General features: G+C 40.4%; 1 protein-coding gene across 4 annotated transcripts in view; it reads left to right on the forward strand.

The window, feature by feature from the left end:
* LCLAT1 (lysocardiolipin acyltransferase 1) overlaps positions 1–20,529 on the forward strand; it is a 162,782-nt gene that overhangs the window by 137,796 nt on the left and 4,457 nt on the right. The gene's annotated exons all lie outside the window — the stretch shown is intronic.

The following is a 20,529-nucleotide window of genomic DNA, read 5'->3' on the forward strand; positions in this document are numbered from 1 at the left end:
GTTTTATATTTCTGTATTTTAAAGTTTATGCAAATGTTATATATTGTTTCTATTATATATCTCTTTCTGTTTCTTGTTTTTTCCACTTAGCATTTTGCTGTTAAAATACATTCATATTCATAACCAAAGTTGTAGAAAAGGAGACCTGATTGAAATAAGAAGGGGTTTATTTGGGGATTATTAGGACTGCAGCCCAGGAGACACAGATTCAAAAAGCACTTAAATTGTGTTCCACCGGGCTACAAACTTGGGGGAGGTTTACAAAGGCAAAAACCACAAGGTTACAGTTAGTTACATGAGTTGTTTATCAAGAATTATAATTGGAACTGGCAAAAAGTAAGGGTGCTTGTTAAGTAAGGATTGGTTGGGGTCCAAAATGATTGCATAGTTACAGGGAGAGACCTGGAGACCATAATGGTGCAGCTGGCAGGTGTTGCTCTGAATATGGCTGGTGGTGTCCTTGGGTCTGGTACAGTTCAAAGAAAGTTCAAGTTTTCAGTAGCGCAGAGACATGCCTGAGACCAGATCCTCAATAGCTGCACGATTCCAATTTTGTGTGCCTGATCTGTGATGACTCCGTTATAATTTCAATTTGTCATCATGTTGTTATGTGTGTATCTAGTCCCTGGCTTCTCACTAGTTCCTTCTTCCCCATGGTGTGTCCCTTCCACATCTCAATTATTGAGGCTCCCAAAGACAGACATCCAAGGTCGCCTACAACTCTCACCATCACAGAAGCACCGCAGTTAATATCTATATCTTATAGGTGCTCTCTTTTGTACCCCTGTGAGATTTCTGTCGGCTATATGTCCAAAAGTAGAATTGCTGAGTCACAGGATTAGGTAGTCTTAATTTGACTAGCTCCAAATTGCTCCAAAGTGGTTACTTTCCTCTAATCGCCCACTGGCAATGCATTAGGGTACCTATACCCTCTCCCTTTCACTGACATTTAGTATTATCCAACTTTCTACCACTCAAATGTGTGTAAAGTGTCACCTTGTTGATTTTTGTTTGCTTTTGTCTGATTACAAAGGATTTTCACATGCAAGCTAGGTTTCTGTGTTTCCTCTTTTATGTTTATATCTTGTTTTTCTATTGAGATTATATTTACTGTAGTGACTTACTGATTTGTATTAGTTCTTTCTGTGTTATAGACATTAATCCTTTGTTCACTTTTTAGACAGTGCAAATATGTTCTTATTCTATTATATATTCAGTAAACAGAAATTCTTAAAGGTATAGAATGTAGTTCCCTGTGCCATAAAGAGGAAACTTGCTGTTCATTTATTTTATATATAATAGTATTTGCAAATCTCATATTTATGTTTAAGATATCTGATGTCTGTTTTCTATAACTACTTGATTCTTTTAGAATGTATTTTCCATATTGAAAATGCTATTTCTTCTAACTCTCAAGAAACTAGTTCATGCATGTGTTAAACCAGAATAGCTTTCTTGCTTTGAGAACTGTTAAGGCATTTCAGCCTGCAGTGATCTTGTCCTTCTCTGAACTCATGGTATTCAGTTTCCATTACGCTCACTTCATGTCTCTTAAAGTTTTGTATTTTATTAATTTCCTGTGCTGTTACTTAACTTTTCACATGTTTGTGTCTTATATTTCCATGTCTTTGAGTCTCCCACAGTAGCTGTAGCTAGCACAGGATCTGTAATCATCATCATAACCATGATTTACTGAGCGTTACCAGACTTCTCATCAGTGCCTTTGATTTGATAGATGTATGTCTTCTTAACTGAATTGCAAGCACATAAGGGCAGTGACTGACTTAAAGGATGTCAGACAGACATCCAGTTTCTAGATGTACTAATTGAACATAGCCATATCTTCTGCAGCAGGACTTTTCCCCCAACCATTAGACTTTTTATTACATCTTAATTTCTCCGTATTAGAAAAAAAAGTTTTAATTTACCTATTATTTTTTCTTTCCCTTTCTATTTTTAGTAATTACATTTTATTTAGTTTTCCTTAATGATCAGAATGAAAAGCAGTTGTAAATAAATCATGTACAGGGGAAAAGCAATGTATTATAATTAGGAATCCATTATCATTTAATTAGGCATTCCATTATTGAATTGGTATCTCTGGCTTGTCCTGGTCTCTGACTAATCCTGAAACAAATTCATCTTTGTGAACAAATATTAGCCTGCAATAATTACAGGATTCATCTGCGCTAAGGCTTTTCATTAAATCTCTTTCTGATTAAGATAGCTCAAGTACAGACTGATTTAATTTAATATGATTTATCCACTTGTGTATCAAGGTCTGGTGGAAATTGTTTTTAACACCAGAGCACTAAGATCATCCTTATATTCACAGATCTCTCAGGTATTTAAGACCTTGCTGTTTGAATAGTTCTGTAAACCTAGGTCTGATGTCACTCTCAATAAATTCAAGAGTATCACCAGTGCTGTAACAGCCCGTCATCAAAAATAGTACATAGATTGTGCTGTATATTAAGATACTGACCTTAAAGTTATATATTCTTAGGTTCCTTTGATTCAGGAATCAATTTTCATTCCAACTAATTGGTTCAATACATTACATGTGCTTTTTCTGTTTTACCGGAATTTCAGTGTTAATAGAAACAAGCATGTTAGGTATCCTGACTGTGGTGGTGGTTTCATGGGTGTATACATCAAAATTCATCAAATTGTACAGCTGAAATAAGTGTAGCTTAACTGTACAGAAATTATACCACGATAAATTTGTTTAAAAAAATTAAATAGAAACAAGCATTGTAGATAAATTTTCTAAACTGAGGGGCTCCATGGACATGAATATATAACCTGTTTTATTTTTTTTCCTTAATTCCTCGGATTTGACCATTATTGCTTCATCACCTTTTATGGTCCATCTGCTTTTCCTCTATTTTTCAGTTATGGACATTTAATAGATATTAAATATTGAATTTAATTTTGCAATTTTGCTTGGGTCTTTTAATTGTCTTTCCCCTAACATTCCTCTGTTACTTTATTCAAATCCGGCCTCACCATTCGCTCTTCTACTTATAGCATTTTTCTTCAGACCTTTTTGTCCAGCTTTTCATTTTTATTTTTTATCCTTTTAGCCCTTCCTCTTCCCCACTACATGTGCATGAGAAAGTATTGCTGTCTGCATGTGAATATGACTAAAGCTACGTGAATTAATTATGTGAATCTGAACCATATATTCTAATTTGCTGCAGCCAAAGAACCCAGAAAATACTGTCCTTTTTTGTGATATCAAGAAAGCCCATTATGAAGCAAAATGATTTGTCCTCATCATAATTTACCTCCAGTTTCTGGAAATCCAGGGAGGGGTGAAAGAGTGCGTGTGTGTGTGTGTGTGTGTGCGCACGCGTGCGCGCACACAGTCTCAGTTGAGGGTGAGAGGGACGGCGGGCCATGAGAAGGGAAGGGAAGGCAGGCTAGCATCCTGCACTTTCTGAGCTCCCATCTCCTGCCCTGTCCCTTTAGTTACCAGCTTCCTGAAAGCTGCTGACTCTTCCCTTACTCTCCCCCTCAACCTCCTATGCCCGCATGAACTATCCTCTGTTTGAAAACAGTGGTTTGGTAGAAACCTGATTCAGTAGGGTGAAGGCTGATAGAAGGTGCTTTGGAGCAGAGGGAACTCAGACCAAGTCAGGCTAATTTTCTTAACAGGTCTGGGCGTGGTTTGAGCTGCTCTAAGCAGCTTGTCTGGGTCAACAGGGGGAACAGATTGATGAACTGGTTAGCAGGCCAGATGAAATAGTAGCATGAAATACTGTGGTCATTTGCAGAATAGACCCCCCTAGGAGGAGATCAGAGTAGTAAATGATGTGTCAGGTAAGTAAGGCAGCAATTACTGGTTTCAGAATAATACTATCTGCACTGATGGAAATGCCAGGTCTGCGATATTTGTTTCAAGCTAGTGGGAACCCTGTGTGTCTCGTGGACAGAATGGGGGGAAAAAAAAAGGCAGAACAGAATCACAAGGCTTTCTTTGAGACTGGTGGTTCTATTTAAAGACATATTTTGGAATTGATTAGGAAACAAATGCCTGTTCAGTAATACCTCAATTAATGACAAGGCAGCATTCTAGCGTGCTTAATGAAGTGTCCTTTGTTATCAGAGAGAAATGATACAGAAGGCACTTGGCATTGCATTCCAGAATTTCAGTTTAAAAATAGCATTATATACTTAACATTGTCAAATATGCCATAAACTAGAAAATATTCATCCAGAGGGTTTGAAGGTAGTGGGAGAGGGGGAACATCAAACTCAGCTGTCTAAACCTGCAGTCGGTGCCTGTCCATGCCAAGCAGACCCCCAGCCTCCTCTCCGTGTGGCACCCCACAGGTACCCAGATGTTAGTCAGTCAGCTCCCTTGACCTACTCTTACCACCCCACATGTGACCTTGATTTCCTGGCACATCACCTGAAACGTTCCATCATCTCAGGTTGCCCAGTATTCAGGAAGAATACCGGAGCTTTAACAGTAATATCGCAGTGACTGCACAAATAGAGGCTGAGAATGGCAGAACTGCAGCCTGTCTGAGGGCTAACCAAGAACGTCTGATCCCACAGAACAGAGGCATAAATTCCTGTCTGCCCCCCCTCCTATGGTCTGGAGGACCATTAATCACAATTAAATTCCAGCGACAGTCTCACAGTGCCCCTTTCTACTGCAGGCTATTAGCAAAGGCTCGGTTCTCAGGTGCGCTTCCAAGCAAAACTGCACCACAGAGGGAAGCTCAGCTCAGTTTCCCTTTTTCTGTTCATTCAATTTATTCAGCAAACAGATATTTATTGAAGAAGCACTGGGGATACGCCAGTGAGTAAAAGAGACAAAAATTACTACCCTGTGGCACTTCCATTTTAGCAGGAAGAAAACAGGCAATAAACAAGGAAGTGAAAAATATATTATGACCCATGGTAAGGCCTGTAGAGAAAAGTAAATCAGAGAAGAGGACAGCCTGCCGCTTTAAATAGGGTCCTTGGAGCCTCCCTGGACAGGTGAGTGTGGGGAAAGATCTCAGGCAGAAGAACAGCTCAGGTGCTGGAATGGGAGTGTGCCGAGTGCATTCAGAAGAGAACACAGAACTCGGTGTGGTGGGAGCAGCGTGGGCCAGGCGGGCCGTAGAGCATGAGGGCTGCAAGGTAGTGGGTTGCTGGGTGGTGTGGGCCTTGTGGGTCATCGCACAGGTTTTGGCGTTCTGAGTGAGATGGGGTGAGGAGACCAAGGTGGTTCATGACTAGTGACTGACATCCTGAAAGGATTACTCTGGCTGCTGTGTAGAACCTGTAGGAGGGAGGGTGGTCAAACAGGGAAACCAATTAGAAAGATATTTGCAGTCATCCAGGGGAGAGGTGGTGGTCTGAGGTAAAGTTAGTGGGGTGGCAAGAACTGGCTAGACTCTGGATCTGTTTTAAGGTGGAATCAATAGAACGCGGTGATGGAATGGAGCATGAGAGGGGACAAGGGTGACGGCACGGTTCTTGGCCCGAACTGGAGTCAGAGACTGTGGGAAGCACAAGTTTTGGGGGAAAGACCAGGAAAGAGTTTGGTTGAGGCCATGTTAAACTTGAAATTTAATTAGACATCCAAGGGGAGATATGATTAGTAGTCAAATATGTGAGTCTGCAAGGGAGAGGGGCAGGCTGGGGATACAGATGTGGGGGGCATCAGCACATATTTGGCATTTAAAGCTTTAAGGCTAGAAGAGCTCATCTAGGAAATGCATGCAGATAAAGAGTAAAATCAAGCCTTGAGGTGCTCCAGTACTTAGAGATCAGCTCGCACAGGAGACATGGCAGTGGCCAGAGAGGCTGGAAAAGCACCAAGAGTAACATGGGCAGGAAACGAGGTAAAATCATTTTTCAAGGAGGGAGGGAGCTGTTGGATTTGGCTTTATGAAGGTCATTGATGACCTTGATGAGAATAGTCTTGATAGAGTAGTGAGGGCGTTGCTTGATGGGCACGGGTTCAAGAGAGATAAGAGAGGACTGAAGATGACTGTAGACATAAGATGCTGAGCTGAGTGGGTGAGAGAGAAATGATTGGGAGCTGGGAGGATGCGGGGCAGGAGGGAGTGGTGGGAGGGATCGTAAGCACGCTGACAGGCGAGATAGGAGTGACCGGTTACACGGGAAACTGCTGGAGAAGTACCATCGAGTAGACAAGACAGAGCACACAGGCGGAGGGACTGGCCCTAAACACGAGTATGGACAGACCGTCCATATAGAGAAGAGAAGGCGAGTGTGCGCACTTCCATGCAAGTAAGTAGGGAGGTGGGGTGGTAAGACCTTGTAGAAGTTTCTTACGATTTATTTTCTCAGAGAAATAGGATGAAAATGAAGGTTGATAAGGAAGTAGTGGAGGTGTGAAAAAAAGAAGAACAAAGGCATGAAATAATCAAATCTGGGTGGTTGGGACACAGAATAGACTAAAGAAATATGTGTGATTACCAAGCAATACTGAAGGCCCACTTTTGGCTAATAATCAGAAATTTACCAAGGACTCCCACTAGCCTCCATTCGCAGCTAAAAACTCAAACACGCCCAACAGAACAGGTATCCATATCCAATAGGCTCAAGTGAGTTTCTGGGCTGGGGGAGGCAACAAATAAAACCTCCAGCAGTCGGAGGGGTTATGTCAGTGGTGCCCTGAAGGGGGGATACAGAACCTCAGGAACTGGGCATTCAAATTCAGTTTCATTTGTTTGCTTTATGGAGGTATGGTGGAGAATTTTTACCAGGAAAAGGTAGATTATACATCAGAAGGGCTAAGTCACATTTTTTTGTGGTTCTGTCTAAAGATGAGTTGAATGGTTAAGACTTCTTGAAATCTATTCATATCGGAGTATAATCCGTCAGTTGATCAGTTTGTGTAAAGTACTGAAATGAGACTCTTCCCTGTTGGGTAAAGGGGGCAAGGGCACTAGATTACAGAGCAGGAGCCTCTGGACCCTCAGAGGGAGAGGAGTGACCACCTCCCTGTCAGCCTGCCTCCCAGTTCTGCCCAGGCCCGGCCTCATCTACAGCCATGATGCCTGAGTCATTCAAAGCTAGCAAGGTAATTTTGACACAAGTGTCACACCTTCTGTCCTGCTGAGAGTCCCAGTGCTGAGTAGCTGTGGTTTGTGATGAGATTGTTGTTTTGTTTCGGGTGGTAGTAGAGCAAGTATTTGGCAGGGGGAGGTTACAGTGGGTGTCAAACTGGTTCCCAAATGTTTTATAACTTTCTATGTCATAGTGTTGATTAAAACCAGAAATATATCCCAAAAAATCTGAACTATTAAACAGATTAGATTCTATTCTGCTGTTGTAATATTGACGGGTACAAGGATGTGTGTGTGTATGTTTGATAAACCTGAGGCCCTGCCACCATTGTGGTAACCCAATAAATCAGATACGTGCTTCTAAAATATTGATCTCAAGACACATTGTCTCCCACCTGCCTTGTTACCGTGATTCTTTGTCAATCCTAATTGAATTATTTGTAACTGCTTCAGAAGTATGTTGATTCAGCCTTTTTCCTTTCTAGATAGTGGCAAGAAAACCTTTTAGATATTGTGACCCTGAAAGAAATTAGGATGGTAGAAATTTTAAAATGTCAGGTTACACTTGGAATAATCCCTTAATTACAGAATTATATTGTGTATTAGCCAAGAAAGTTAAAAATAGTGTAAAACAGTAACACAAAGCTTATGGGCATGTTAATGTTTATTTGAATGAATAGGAAACTGTTCTGTTTCAAATAAAATGCTAATACAAAAAAAATCACTAAAACTCAGTGCATGTGAATGGATTTGTTTCAAACTTTAAATACTGTGTTTTCTAACATTTTAGTGTAACAAGAATCCAACCAGCCTAAATAAAGGTCTATTGTGACTATATATAGCAGGTATTACAGATTTGTTATATTATCACTTTAAATATTTTTGAAGCACATATTTGAGAAGCTTTAAAAAATAACTTTTAGAGGTAAAATTTATTTGCTGTAAGTTTTTAAGTGTTTGCACATTTGCACATTTTAAGTGTGCACATAGATGCATTTTGATAAATGCATAGTCACATGACTACCATCATAGTCAAAATATAAAGCACTCCCTCACCCCTGAAAGTTCCCTCATATGCCCTCCTCTGTGCAATCAAATGTCTCCCCTGAACCTCAGTCCCTAGAAACTGCTGATCTACTGTCTGTCACTGTAGTTTGGCCTTTGCTAGATTTTCTTAAAAGATTGAAGTATAGTTGATTTACAGTGTTTCAGGTGTTCAGCAAAGTGATTCGGTTATACATATATATTCTTTTAAAATTTCTTTTCCATTATAGGTTATTACAAGATACTGTGCTATACAGTAGGTCCTTGTTGCTTACCTATTTTATATATAGCAGCATGTTATCTGTTAATTCCAAATTCCTAATTTATCCCTCCCCCACCCTTGCCCTTTGGTAACCATAAGTTTGTTTTCTACGTCTGTGAGTCTATTTCTTTTTAAAAATAAGTTCATTTGTATCATTTTTTTTAGATTCCATATATAAGTGATATTATGATATTTGTCTTTCTCTGTCTGACTTACTTCACTTAGTATGATAATCTCTAGGTCCATCCATGTTGCTGCAAATGGCATTATTTCATTCTTTTTATGGCTGAGTAATATTCCATTGTACATAAATAACACATCTTCTTTAGCCATTCATCTGTTGATGGACACTTAGGTTGCCTCCATGTCTTGACTATTGTAAATAATGCTGCTATAAACATTGGGGTGCATGTGTCTTTTTGAATTAGAGTTTTCAGCTGATTTTTGCCTTCTTCCTTTTAAACTTTTTCTTCTCAATCCTAGTCATTTTGTTCCCTCTTGGTGTCCCCACAGTTATCAGAAATCCTATCCAGCAAGATCTCTCTCTAGCCCAAAGCAGGGAATAAACTCTTTTCAATACCCTAATCAAATCTCCCACTATGTGAGGACAGCCATGGCAGTTACTGTTTAATTAAGTCAGTCAGTATATAATGTGAATTAGAGCAAACTGTTTTCACCTTAAATAAATTTTAAAACAATTTTAATAGGCAACATTCATTGATCACTTACTAGGATGATCTCAGATAATCCTCCAAAGGTGTGTGTTTCCAAGGCCACATGTAAGCAGGGAGTGGAATTAGACAAAGAACCCACAGTCTTATCTGATTCTAAGAACCCAGCTCTTAAATGCAATGCCCCATGGCCTCCTCTGCTTAGAACCATCCCTGTAACCTCATGTTCCCTAAAGTGTGGCCCTCCAGCCCTCTCTGTCAGATCAGAATCTCCTGGAGTGCCTGCTAAAATATGGATTCCTTGATCTCACCCATACATGCTAGGTTCACAGTCTGACTAAGGAACAGATCTCTGCAGTTTGCAGGAACTGCCCTAAAACAGCAGCCCCGCATTCCCTGTGAGCACCTCTAGTCAACCTGTTCAGATACAGTTAGAGAATCAAATCTTTGTTCCCCACACAGCTGTCCCTAACAGTTTGGTGACCTCGCTCTTTATTCTCAAAATGCCACTTGGTAACTCAAAACTACAATAAAACTCTAGAAGAAATGTCCGTCCCCAAAATAAAGACTGTAAAAGAAGCAATCCTTGACATTCAGTATTTCTTAATGTATATTGTATTGGTTTCCTAGGCTGCGATTAAAAATCACCACAAACTTGCAATCTTCTCCAGCATCTTTACTTGACCATCTACCTTCCCTCTGTCTCTGTGTGTCCCTTTTCTGTTTTATAAGGACATTTCCCCTGACACTTAAGGCCCGCCTTAATCCAGTGTGATCTCATCTCAGTCTTTACCTTAATTACATCTGTGAAGACCTTATATTCTGAAGTTTTGGTGGAAGTGAATTTTGGGGGAGACGCCATTCAACCCACTACATACACTTATTCACGTCCCTATTTTGTTTAATTTCAGGATCAGTAGCTATTATCCAGATGTTAACTCCTCATATGTTTCTGAATGTAAATGGAAAGTTCAGTTATTACTCTAATGACTGTTTTTATGCGAATTCATAGGATCTGATCCCAAGATGGAAGCACTTTTCTCCCTCTACTCCCTGTCTCCTAATGAGTATTTCCAAAGAAAGTATCCACTCTTTAATTCTTAGTTTACCTCATTGGTCCCCCAATCCTGATTCCATCCCTCTGCTGCTCACAGGTAGCAGTTATTTACTAAACAGTTGGACTAGATCATCAGCCCTGACCTCTGCTTTCTGATGAAACTCAACAAAGTTTACTAGAAAATGGATGCATCCTTAATATCTCCTGCCGCCCTCTAGTCTCCATCAATACTGTGGGGAGTATTGCTTTGAGAAGTTTGTCAAAACTGAGAAATTTTGGATTGATGTTTAGGAAGTATTTAGAAGAGGCTTTGACCCTGTCTACTAGGGAATAAAATATACAAGAAGAACATTGTTACATAGAACTTTCCCTCCCTTGTATCAGCAGTCGATTCTAGAGTCCTCTCCGTGCAAGAAAATGAATTTTCTGCCTGGAAGAGCATACAGTAGGCCACAGGTGTTTAAAAAGTCTAAGTCTGTGAATGTAGATACCTGTGTGGTATTCTGGTCACTTATGAAGCTGTAGACTGCTTGGGTTAGTTTCCAGTTTGGTGTAATGTTAGCATCTGTCTTTGAGCTTTATCCTCAAATAGTTTAAAAAAAAAGAAAAGAAAAAAGAAAAAGTACAAAAACGAAAGAAAATACTAAAAGAAAAAAACAGGAAAATATAACCTCTTCCAGTCAGAAGGATCAAAATGGTGTACAACATGGTTATTAGCATGTCTGCGCCATTCTTTGAAATGCATCTTTCTCAACTACGTAGAGCCCCTTTTCTTTTCCTCATTTTTTTTTTAAACTTCAAACGATACTCTATAATAAATACTCTAAGAATAAAGCCTCCTGTTCCTTTGCCATCCTGGAAGAACCTGAGACTTTCATTCTTCTGTGGAGCTACACACAGCCTGCTTCTTTATCCTTTCAATAGAAAAGAAGTTACAGTCCCATCACACCACCCCGTCTTCCCAGCAGTGGCACCCTTTGCAGAAGACCTGCATTTGTGAATTCAGTGTTTGAAGTTTTGAATATTCCCTGTATTGATCCATTTTCTTTACTTCTACCACCACCTCACTTTGTACTTTACCTGACAGGACTTATTAACACAAAGGACAAAGATAAGGAAGAATGAATTATGACTGTTTCTACTAAAGAATACAAAGGCCAGAAAATATATTCCCTGGTGTAATTTTTAATTTGATCATTTGGGGGAACAGAGGATGAGCAGATGGTGGTGGAGGGAAGAAGTAGGAAACATATCCTTCAGAACAGACATATCTTCTGCTCAGAAATATCTCCCCACGTGCCCTCCATCAGCCAGGGGTTCTTTTTGGATTAATAAGCCCCTCCTGCAGGATGCATACAGCGGTGGTTGGATCAGTCCTGGTTGGTCAAGAAAACCTTGCTGTAGTAAGATCCTCAGTCCCCAGTCAGGCTGAGGTCAGGTTTACTGAGTGGGAATTCTGATTTCTGTGTGTTTGGAAGCAAGGTAAGTTAATTCTTGGGTCACCTACAGAGAAGGCTAGCAAGCAGGTGTGGTACAAGCCTAAGGCAATTTGACAGCCACCCTGAGACCCATCAGTGTGGCTCCCAGTGCAGAGCCCAGGGCCAGAGTGGTCAAGCTGTCATCTGCACTCAGAGACATTTCCCTTCTACTCTGTCTTCTACTTCCTCTTGAAGACAACAACTGGCCCCCCACCCCATTAATAATACCTCATCCCCGGCCAGGCTGACTTTTCCTCTCAGGGAAGAAAATGACTGAATTTCAGAGAACTCTCTCTGTTATATTCAAAACCACATATGCAGTAAAGATATAGGGAGGGCAGTAACATTAGGCTTTGATTTAGGGGCATATGTTTTACAAGTTTAAGCTGTATTATTACCATAAATTTTTTAGATTTACAAGATTATGACTTAGACACTCCGCTGTAGTTAAGATAGCTGCCACAAAGTGGATGGTAGGGCCTACCTTGTGATCTGGTGGACCAATTAAGCTGAATTCAGGAGTGGATAACAAATTTACATAATATCCAATAATTTATACTTTGTATAAGACTATAGCAAATCTCTTAAGCAGAATATAGGCATGATATACTTAAAAGATGAGAATAAAATAGTGCAAGATTAAAAGAAACCTGAAAAACACCAAGATCTGTCATTTGCATAGAACTGATATCCTTACTAATAAGCACAGTAGACTGCCTTACAGACTGGCTGACAGACCGACACCTTTTGTTTCTTCTAGCCTTCCAAGGAGAGCGTCATTCCCAGGCTACAGATGGGGAGCCTGAGGCCCACGGAGGTTAAATAACTTGCTCAAGGTCACATGGCTAATAAGTCACTGTGCCTGGATACAAACCAGGTCAGCCAGACTCTATAGTCCCTGTTCTAAATCTGCAGTTCTTAGAGCAGCATAGTGGAAAGGCTCTGGAGTCAGAGACAACTGATTGCTAACTGTGATCTTCAGCAAGTGACAACTTCTCTTTGCCTCAGTTTCTACAACTGCAGAAGAGGGATACTGTCACACAGGTGGTTAAATATCTAAAAGTGATTGTGTCCTGATAAGCTCCACCTGGGGGATCTTCCTTGTGTTCACCAGAGTACCCCAGCTATGTCTGACATAGCAAGTGCATGCTTAATAGAGAACTTGTTGAATTAAGAATGCCTGGCACTTAGTAGGCTACTTGGTAATACTCAAGAGCATCTTTAGTCACCTTCAGTCCTAACCTCTGATCAGGGGGACAGTCACAATGTGTTGTCTCCGACCTTAATTCAAAGACTAGCGAATCAGAGTATGCAGATGCCCACACTTCTCATCTTTTAATCCCGTATTGATTCATGTCCAGGGGTTTTAGAACATCTAAACAAATTTGTTTAATCCAACAGTAACATAAATTATATTTTGTTATTGTTCTTGTTTTTCACATTGAAAGTTACTTTCTTTGAATAGGGAAAAAAAAGCTAGATTATAAGATTAAATTTTAAAGAGTCTTTCACTTTGTTGAAAAATAAAATATACCAGTCTAGGGGCAGGGAAGACAAAAATAGGAATCCAAAGTTTTAACAGAAAAAGAAATGAACAATGAACTTGTATAGACATAGACACACAGATACGCCATGTACACATGTATTGGAAAGATGCTCATAAATAAAGGTAAGTGATAATGGATTTGTAAAAATATTTGCAGCAAAGAATATAGACAGAGGACTAATAATCTATAATAAAGAAAGAGCTTTGCAAACTGACTAGAAAGAGACAACTCATAGGAACTGGATAAAGAACGTGAAGTTGCATTCACAGCAGCAAATCCAACAAAATAAACTCACTAGTGGTCAGGGAAGCACCAGTGGCCAAATGACAAAGTTAATGTAAAAGATTTACAACATATGTGATAGAGGGTAAATATCTTTACTATATAAAGACCTACAAATTCATAAGATGACAAATAACTGAATTTTCAAAATACGCAGGGATATTCCCATTGTGTATATCCAATGAACTTGTTTTATCTGGTCAAAGACATACTAATTAAAACAAAAATGACACACTTCGGCAACTTTCTAAAAATTACAGTCCCAAGCATTAGTAAAAGTGGGTAAAAGAAAGCACCAGCATAACTTCTTGCTTTTTTTTTTTTTAATTGACCTTTCTGGGGAGGATCAGTTTCCCGTACGTAGCAAAGGCCTATTAAGGAGTTCATATTCTTTGATCCAGCAGTTCAACTTACTGGAATTTATCCTAGAAAATCCTTATTATTAGTTACAAAGGTATCAATTTAAATGTTATATGGAAACAACTATCTGAAAAAAGAATTTTTTAAATGTGTGTGTATTTATATTACATGTATAACAATATGTACAAAATCAAATGTGCATCCATAAAATTGTATTTTAGAAAATCTTTAATGACATGAATGGGAAATGCATGAAAAAACAAGTTATAAAACAGTGGGTACAGTACGGTCCTATTTTTGAAAGTTTATAGATCTCTTTTCTCAAGGCTATATGTTTTACAAGTGTGTGTGCGTGTGTGTGTATCTGGCCTCAGCAGATACATACTGTTATTCAGGTCTTGCCTTTGTTGATCTATTATTCCAATATTGTCAAATTATGGAAAACGTCGACATGTTTTTATTCTGTCTAGAAAATGAAACTTGTTTTGAAGATCCAGAGAACCAATGCTCATAAGAGAGATACTTGTAACTGAAAATATTCGTGCATTTACACAAAACACAAAAAGTTCAACAGAATTAGGGTAGGAATGTGAAAATATTTGTCCCTGAAATTATCTAAGAGCCAAATTTGAGCCGGATAAGCAAGATTGTTCACAAGGATACCATTTTTAGTTTGACCTTTCAGCTGAATGTTGATCTTTAAGCCCAGGATGGTTCTTTCTTTGAAAAAGAGTAGGCACTAACTTTGACTTATTTAAAAAAAAAAAAAAGTTGGGGCAGAAGGCACAAATCATCAGCTTCTAATTCTGAAAGCCAGCTGAGGATTTAATACCTGTGCTTAGCTTAAAATGTCTAAGGCATGAGTTAGTAGGGATGGAGGGGCATATGTATTAGGAGATAAACTGGGACCTACCCCTAAGCCAAGGTCAATCCCCTGAACTTAGGCTTTGCTTCTGTACCAGGGAGAGGGTGGACAGCGTGTTAGACCATAGACCTCAGTGTCACTGCAACGACTTGGTACCTGTCCCAAAGGAAGAGGAAATCAGAGAAGGAAGGAAACACTGGGTAGCAGCCTAAACCTAACCTCCCTCCAGGTGCTGCAGGTGATCGTCCCACCTGGAAGAGTAACACCAACAAGAGCCCAGGCACACCCCTCAGACCATGCACTTCTTAAGCATTTCCTTCTCCCAAGCGATCTTCACAAAACCCTACAGGGTAGGGACTGTTTAATCTACGTTTACAGATGAAGCTTATAGTGAACACGCAAAGTCAAAGAGCTGATAAGAGGCAGGGCCGGAAGCAGGCTGACTCTATTTTCTGTTCCATAAGTATCCAACTTATACAGAAGGAAAAATAATGTACTTAGTAGGAAACAGTAATATTTCCTCTAACAGAAAAAAACGCACTGTTTGAGCCTTAATACCAGTTGATTTTGTGGTTCATGCATGTCCTGTTACTTTGAAGCTGAAAGGTGTCTTGTTATTTTTAGTCTAAATATATCCAAATCTGTCCACTCAAAGCTGTTCTTTCAAAGTGTCCTGACAGTGCCAATTTGTCAGGCTTATTATTAGCCATGTACTATTAAATGTCAGCGTCAAAGCGGCACAGTGAATGTTTAGTTACTAAATCCAACTTTTACTCTCTTGGGGTATTTTTTCTTTTTTCAATCTGAAGAATAGTGCACAAAACCAACGACCTCAGCATTTTCCTTTAACACAGACACATCTCAGGTGACACGCTGCTTTATCTAAAACCCCCTAATGTATATAGTTAGATTTATGGATTTAGATCTGGCTAATAGAAAATAAACTTAAATGTAATTTTTAAAAATCAGATGTTAAAATGAATCCAAAATAAATTATATTTTTGCATATTCTGCACACAATTGATTATGGAATGGGGAAAGAAAAGATATTTCAGTCATTATCAACTCCTTTAACAGATCACTTTGGGTTAAGAAGAAATGAAAAAGCTTCATTTCTAGTATTCTGCCACTGAACTATGTAATTGGATCGGGGCAAACCAGGATTTCTTCACTTGGTTTCACCTTAAACATCCGTGTGTGAAGTCTTGGCTATCCCCCATTCTGGGAGAGGTTTTCACAGGGAGTAGGGCTCTCTTAACAATCACGCGCTCAGCCTGATCGCTGGGCGACGCTCCCTTCTGCACGTTACATCTGTCACGTCTTTTAAACTTCTGTTGGTTAAACATAACTAAAGTGTTAATAATTCCCTCAGCCTCAGGCTGAGACTAAAAATTAAGATCTGAAATATTAAGCAAGTGCTTTCCCTGTTCTTCCAGGGAACAAATATCTCTGGGCCTAAGTGAGTGTGGCTGTTCTAACAGAAGGGGAGCTTTATAGAATAATAGTGAAGTATCCGAAGCAGAACAGACTTCATTTTCTCCAAGCCCCTTGTAGGCAGATGACAAGTGGTTAGTTAGCATCTAGATTTGTAATTTAAACTATCTGCACAGAAATGCAATCTTTTAAAAATGGCTTTTACTGATGACAGCCATCTTAATCTGCATATTTTAAAGTCTGTTATTTTCATACCACAAAATTTTAAGACAGTAAAACTTTGTAATTGCAGGAATTTATCTTTTCTTAATCTGTTATATTATTACTTTAGCCCTATTGTAAGTTGGTAAATGAAATGAAGGGACATCTCAACTTTTGAATATTCATTCCATTATTTTCACTTACTTATGAACTAAGCCGTGCAAGCCTGGTGACCCCTGACCTGGTACCTCCTGGGAGGAAGCCAGCTTGGCTGGCAGGAAGGGCTCCCCTGGGCTAGAGGCCTCAGGGCCAGGAGGTCTCAGTGGGATGCTGTGAAAAGTAAGCTCTTTTATTAGCAGTTAAGAGTTGTATGTGGCTTTGTGTTGTCTAGAGACATTCGCTAACTATAAAGCTTAAAAACTATCAAGACACTGCCAGGTGTAAAAGTCTTTGTCCATTTTCCCCTCTTGCCTTTCTGAGCCTCTGATGTTAAGGACCCAGCTCCGGGAAATGAGTGACAAGGTGTAAGCTGTGTTTCTTCTCCTCTCTAGTTCTCCCTTTTTCACTTTACTGTCTTTATTTTCTAACATTACAACGTTGCTCTTGTTTATAAGTATAAAATAGGTAGTATTTTAAGTATGTTGCGTTTTATCATTCCAAATTTCTAAATTCCAAACAAGCAATTTAATAGAAACTTTTGGAATATTGCCTTTTGGACAGTGATGACCAACACCCCTGCCCACAATTGTTGTAATCCTTTCAGAACCAAGAATTCATGGAACCAAGTTGAAAAAAACCCAGTGGAGCAAGTTAGTCTCATTAACTGAATGTAGAAATCGTAGTAGATCCTAACCTTAAGAACTTTTTGTTTGCTAGTACTATGCAAAGAGCTTTACGTACATTAGTTCACTGAATTGTAATAACAACCCCATGTAGAAGGCATTATACTTCCCTCCTGTGTTTTTAGATGAGAAGATAGTACATCATAAATATTGGTCAAATAAGCATTTCTGGAACCTCCTTAAGTGCAGGGTGTTGCTAGGTACTAAGGTGAAGAGGCAAGGACATGGTTCCCAGGATGCTTTGGGTTACATGGTCCAGGACGGCAGGTGAGTGTCGGATGAGCACACCGGCACACATGCCTGCAGCACTCACCGGAGGCCGGGCCACGCGGCCTGGACGCTTACAGAAAACTCTTCTTAGAACCCTTAGGATCTAAGCTGGTCTTTGAAGAGAGTTAAGATAAAACATTTCAGGGAAAGAGGTGAAATATTTAAGGCAGAGGAATATTCTTGTCCATTTTGTGAAATTATAGTTTGAATGTTTGTCTTGAGTGGAAAACACAAGGTCTGGAATTGGGGTCTTCAGGGCCCAGGTGAGTAGTGCCCTGGGCAGTGGGACAGAGAGGATATTTCAGTGCAGTATTTCCCCTACTAACCATGCTGGCATCTATGGACTAACAGAAGCTCAACTTAGATAGGTGAGAACCTAACATGCTGATATGATTTGACAGTAAGAACAGCCGCAGCTAACATTTATTGAGCACTTACTATGTATCAGATCTTGTTTTGTGAATTTACACATATTATCTCATTTAATCCTCATAGCAACCCTGTGGGATAGTTTATGGATGCAGGAACTAGTAAGCCACAGAGAGGTTAAGGGAGTCATTCACTTAGTAAGAAACAGAGCTAGAATTTGAACCCAGGCAGTCTGTTTCCACAGCCCTCATGCTCTGCACTGGATGGAGTCAATCTAGAATTTTTCACTTAGGAACATCTCTGTCTCAAAACTTGCTATTTACATATTAAACAGACACACACGTGCGTGCACACACCACCCCTTCCTTGTCAAGAAGAATGCAGAAAGGGGCAGTTTAGTTTCTTACTAGTATGGTAAGATTTTGCTGCTGATTTGTAACAATCCACTGCTGTGTTTGCTGGATGAGCATTAAGAACCTCCTGCAGGAGGAAGGCTGGGCTAGCTGAGCAGCTCTTCAAGATAAGCTGCAGAAAGAGGAACAGAGGGATTGGACAGACAGGAAGAAAGATGGTGGCGTTGCGTGGGGAAGGAGCCTGTCTCCAACTGGTCCCGTGAGGCCGATGAGGCCAGTAACTCTGACTGAGGAGATGGGTGTAGGCAGAAGGTGGAAGCAGAAATGTTGACTGCAGAGGAGGTTTAAAAGCAAATGAAATGTGAACTTGGTTCTGAGTCAGCGATTAAATGGCACGAGTGACAAGAGGTGAAGACATCTCATTTCCTTCGTTAAGAGAGAAAGTGGCGAACGGGAGGGTGTGAGGTGAACAACTGAACAAGGATTATGGCTGCAGTCTGTGAGCATTCGTGAACAGGTTCTGAGGTCTGCATTGGAGGGTGCACTAGAATGCCAAACTAGCTCGTCAAGGAAAAGTTTGATCTCTAATGGAGCAGGCTAGTCATGATGAATGCTAAACTGACAAAAGGTTGCTGAGTTTTAATGCAAGTGAGTTAACAAGTAAGACATGTTATATTACCGTCTTAGTTGATGGGTGTGTCATGCTGAGTGTTCCAGTGTCTGATACTTGCTCAGACAGCCCGCCTTCCAGTGTGCACATTCCCACCACAGCATACCAGGCAGTGGTCAACCAGCCTTTTCTCAAAGGGTGACTAGGTTACCTCTTGACAGCTATTAAAGGCTTTTTCCCTGTGGCTTATAACCACTGGACCCAGTTCTCTCCTCTGCAGCCGCACAGACCCAGCCTCATCTCTCTTCTGGGCCTTCAGATACAAGTGCTTGTGAGCCAGCCTGTCATGGCCCCTCCACTCTCATGTCCAGAGTTTACAGCATCCCTAAAGGACTGTCCCTCCAGTTTTAAATGTAAACCTTGCTGATACGAGTATTCTCATTTTTTATAACATAGCTCTTTTTAAGGGCTGAGTACTTTATAAGACAATTTTGAAACCAAATTGAAACGTGGTCTTTACCCTAAAGGAAATCACAGAATACAGGAGACCGACAATAAAAACAGAAGACTTAAACTGTCTTTTTTAAAAAATGAGTACAACCTAACAGGAAGAGTAAACAAGGTGAGGTAAGGTGGGGACGTTGCTTCATACGTGTTATTAATATCGAGGTGAAATTTGGAGATGCATAGGTCTTAAGTGTACAATTAGACGTAATCCACACCCTCATGAAGATAGAGAACGTTCCTGCCACCCAGAAAATTTCCTCACGGGAAAGGTAGCCTTCCAACCAGTTCCCACCCCCACAGGCAACAGCTGTTCCGATATCCGTCCCCACAGATCCATTTTGCCTACATCATTCAGTTCTGTAATGCGTCAAAGTTCACATCAAAGTCTTTCGCCAAAGATAAAGTGATGCGGAAGAAAGCATTCAGAGACTATGCACCAATACGCTGTGTGCCCTTGGGCAAAAAACTCAACCTCTCTGGGCCTCGTAACAGTTTGATAGGTGATCCTTATGATTCCTTGAAGATCACACCTCCACGTACTTTTCTAACCTCAAAGACCCTGCCATCCATTCAAGAGCCATGAGCCAGAAACGAACCTGGGCTCATTCCACCCTCTCCAGTTGACCGCTCTACCACGTCATTTCTTCCTTGTCATCTTTTTGGACATGTCACGACTTCCTTTAGTCCCTACCTCCTCTTTATTTCCTTTCTTGCCTTGTAATAACCGTCAAGTTACTCTTCTGGCCTCTCTTGCCCCAGGTCCTCTCCAAACTATTCTTGTTACTGCCCCCACGGTAGTTCTTGCTAAAATGAAACATACTCTGGTCCCTTTTGCTTAAAATCCTTAAGTGGTTCTCCGCCATTTAAGGTGCTTCTGTACCGCCCACAGAGTTCAGGTTCTGGAGTTTGACCATGAGGGCCTTTACCCTTTACCCAAGGCCTCCAGCCTACTTGCGCCCTCAGCCCTCCATGCTCTCCTGGTGGCTTCGCTCTCCCTCTGCTCCCCCCGCCGCCGGCTCCCTCCCCCTTCCTTCACCTCCCTTCCTCCATGTGCAGGTTAGGTGCCTGTCTGCCTGATTCTCCTGTGAACTCCTGAGAGAGGTTAGGGGCCATGTTTTATTCACTTCTCTATCTCCAGCATCCGGAATAGGACTTTGCTGAAAACACTTAACCCCAAAGTAATTAACCATGAGATCTGTAAGGATGATAGTATAACGGGTCAGCGTCTTCCTCAGGCTTCAAATTGATGTTTCTAAAAATAATCACATGGAAGTTCTTATATGTGTCTGACCACTTTATCAGGTCTAATTCTAAGTTTTTCTTTCCAGTAGCGTTCA

This window comes from Camelus bactrianus, chromosome 15 (genome assembly GCF_048773025.1).
Source record: "Camelus bactrianus isolate YW-2024 breed Bactrian camel chromosome 15, ASM4877302v1, whole genome shotgun sequence".
Taxonomy (NCBI): Eukaryota; Metazoa; Chordata; class Mammalia; order Artiodactyla; family Camelidae; genus Camelus; species Camelus bactrianus.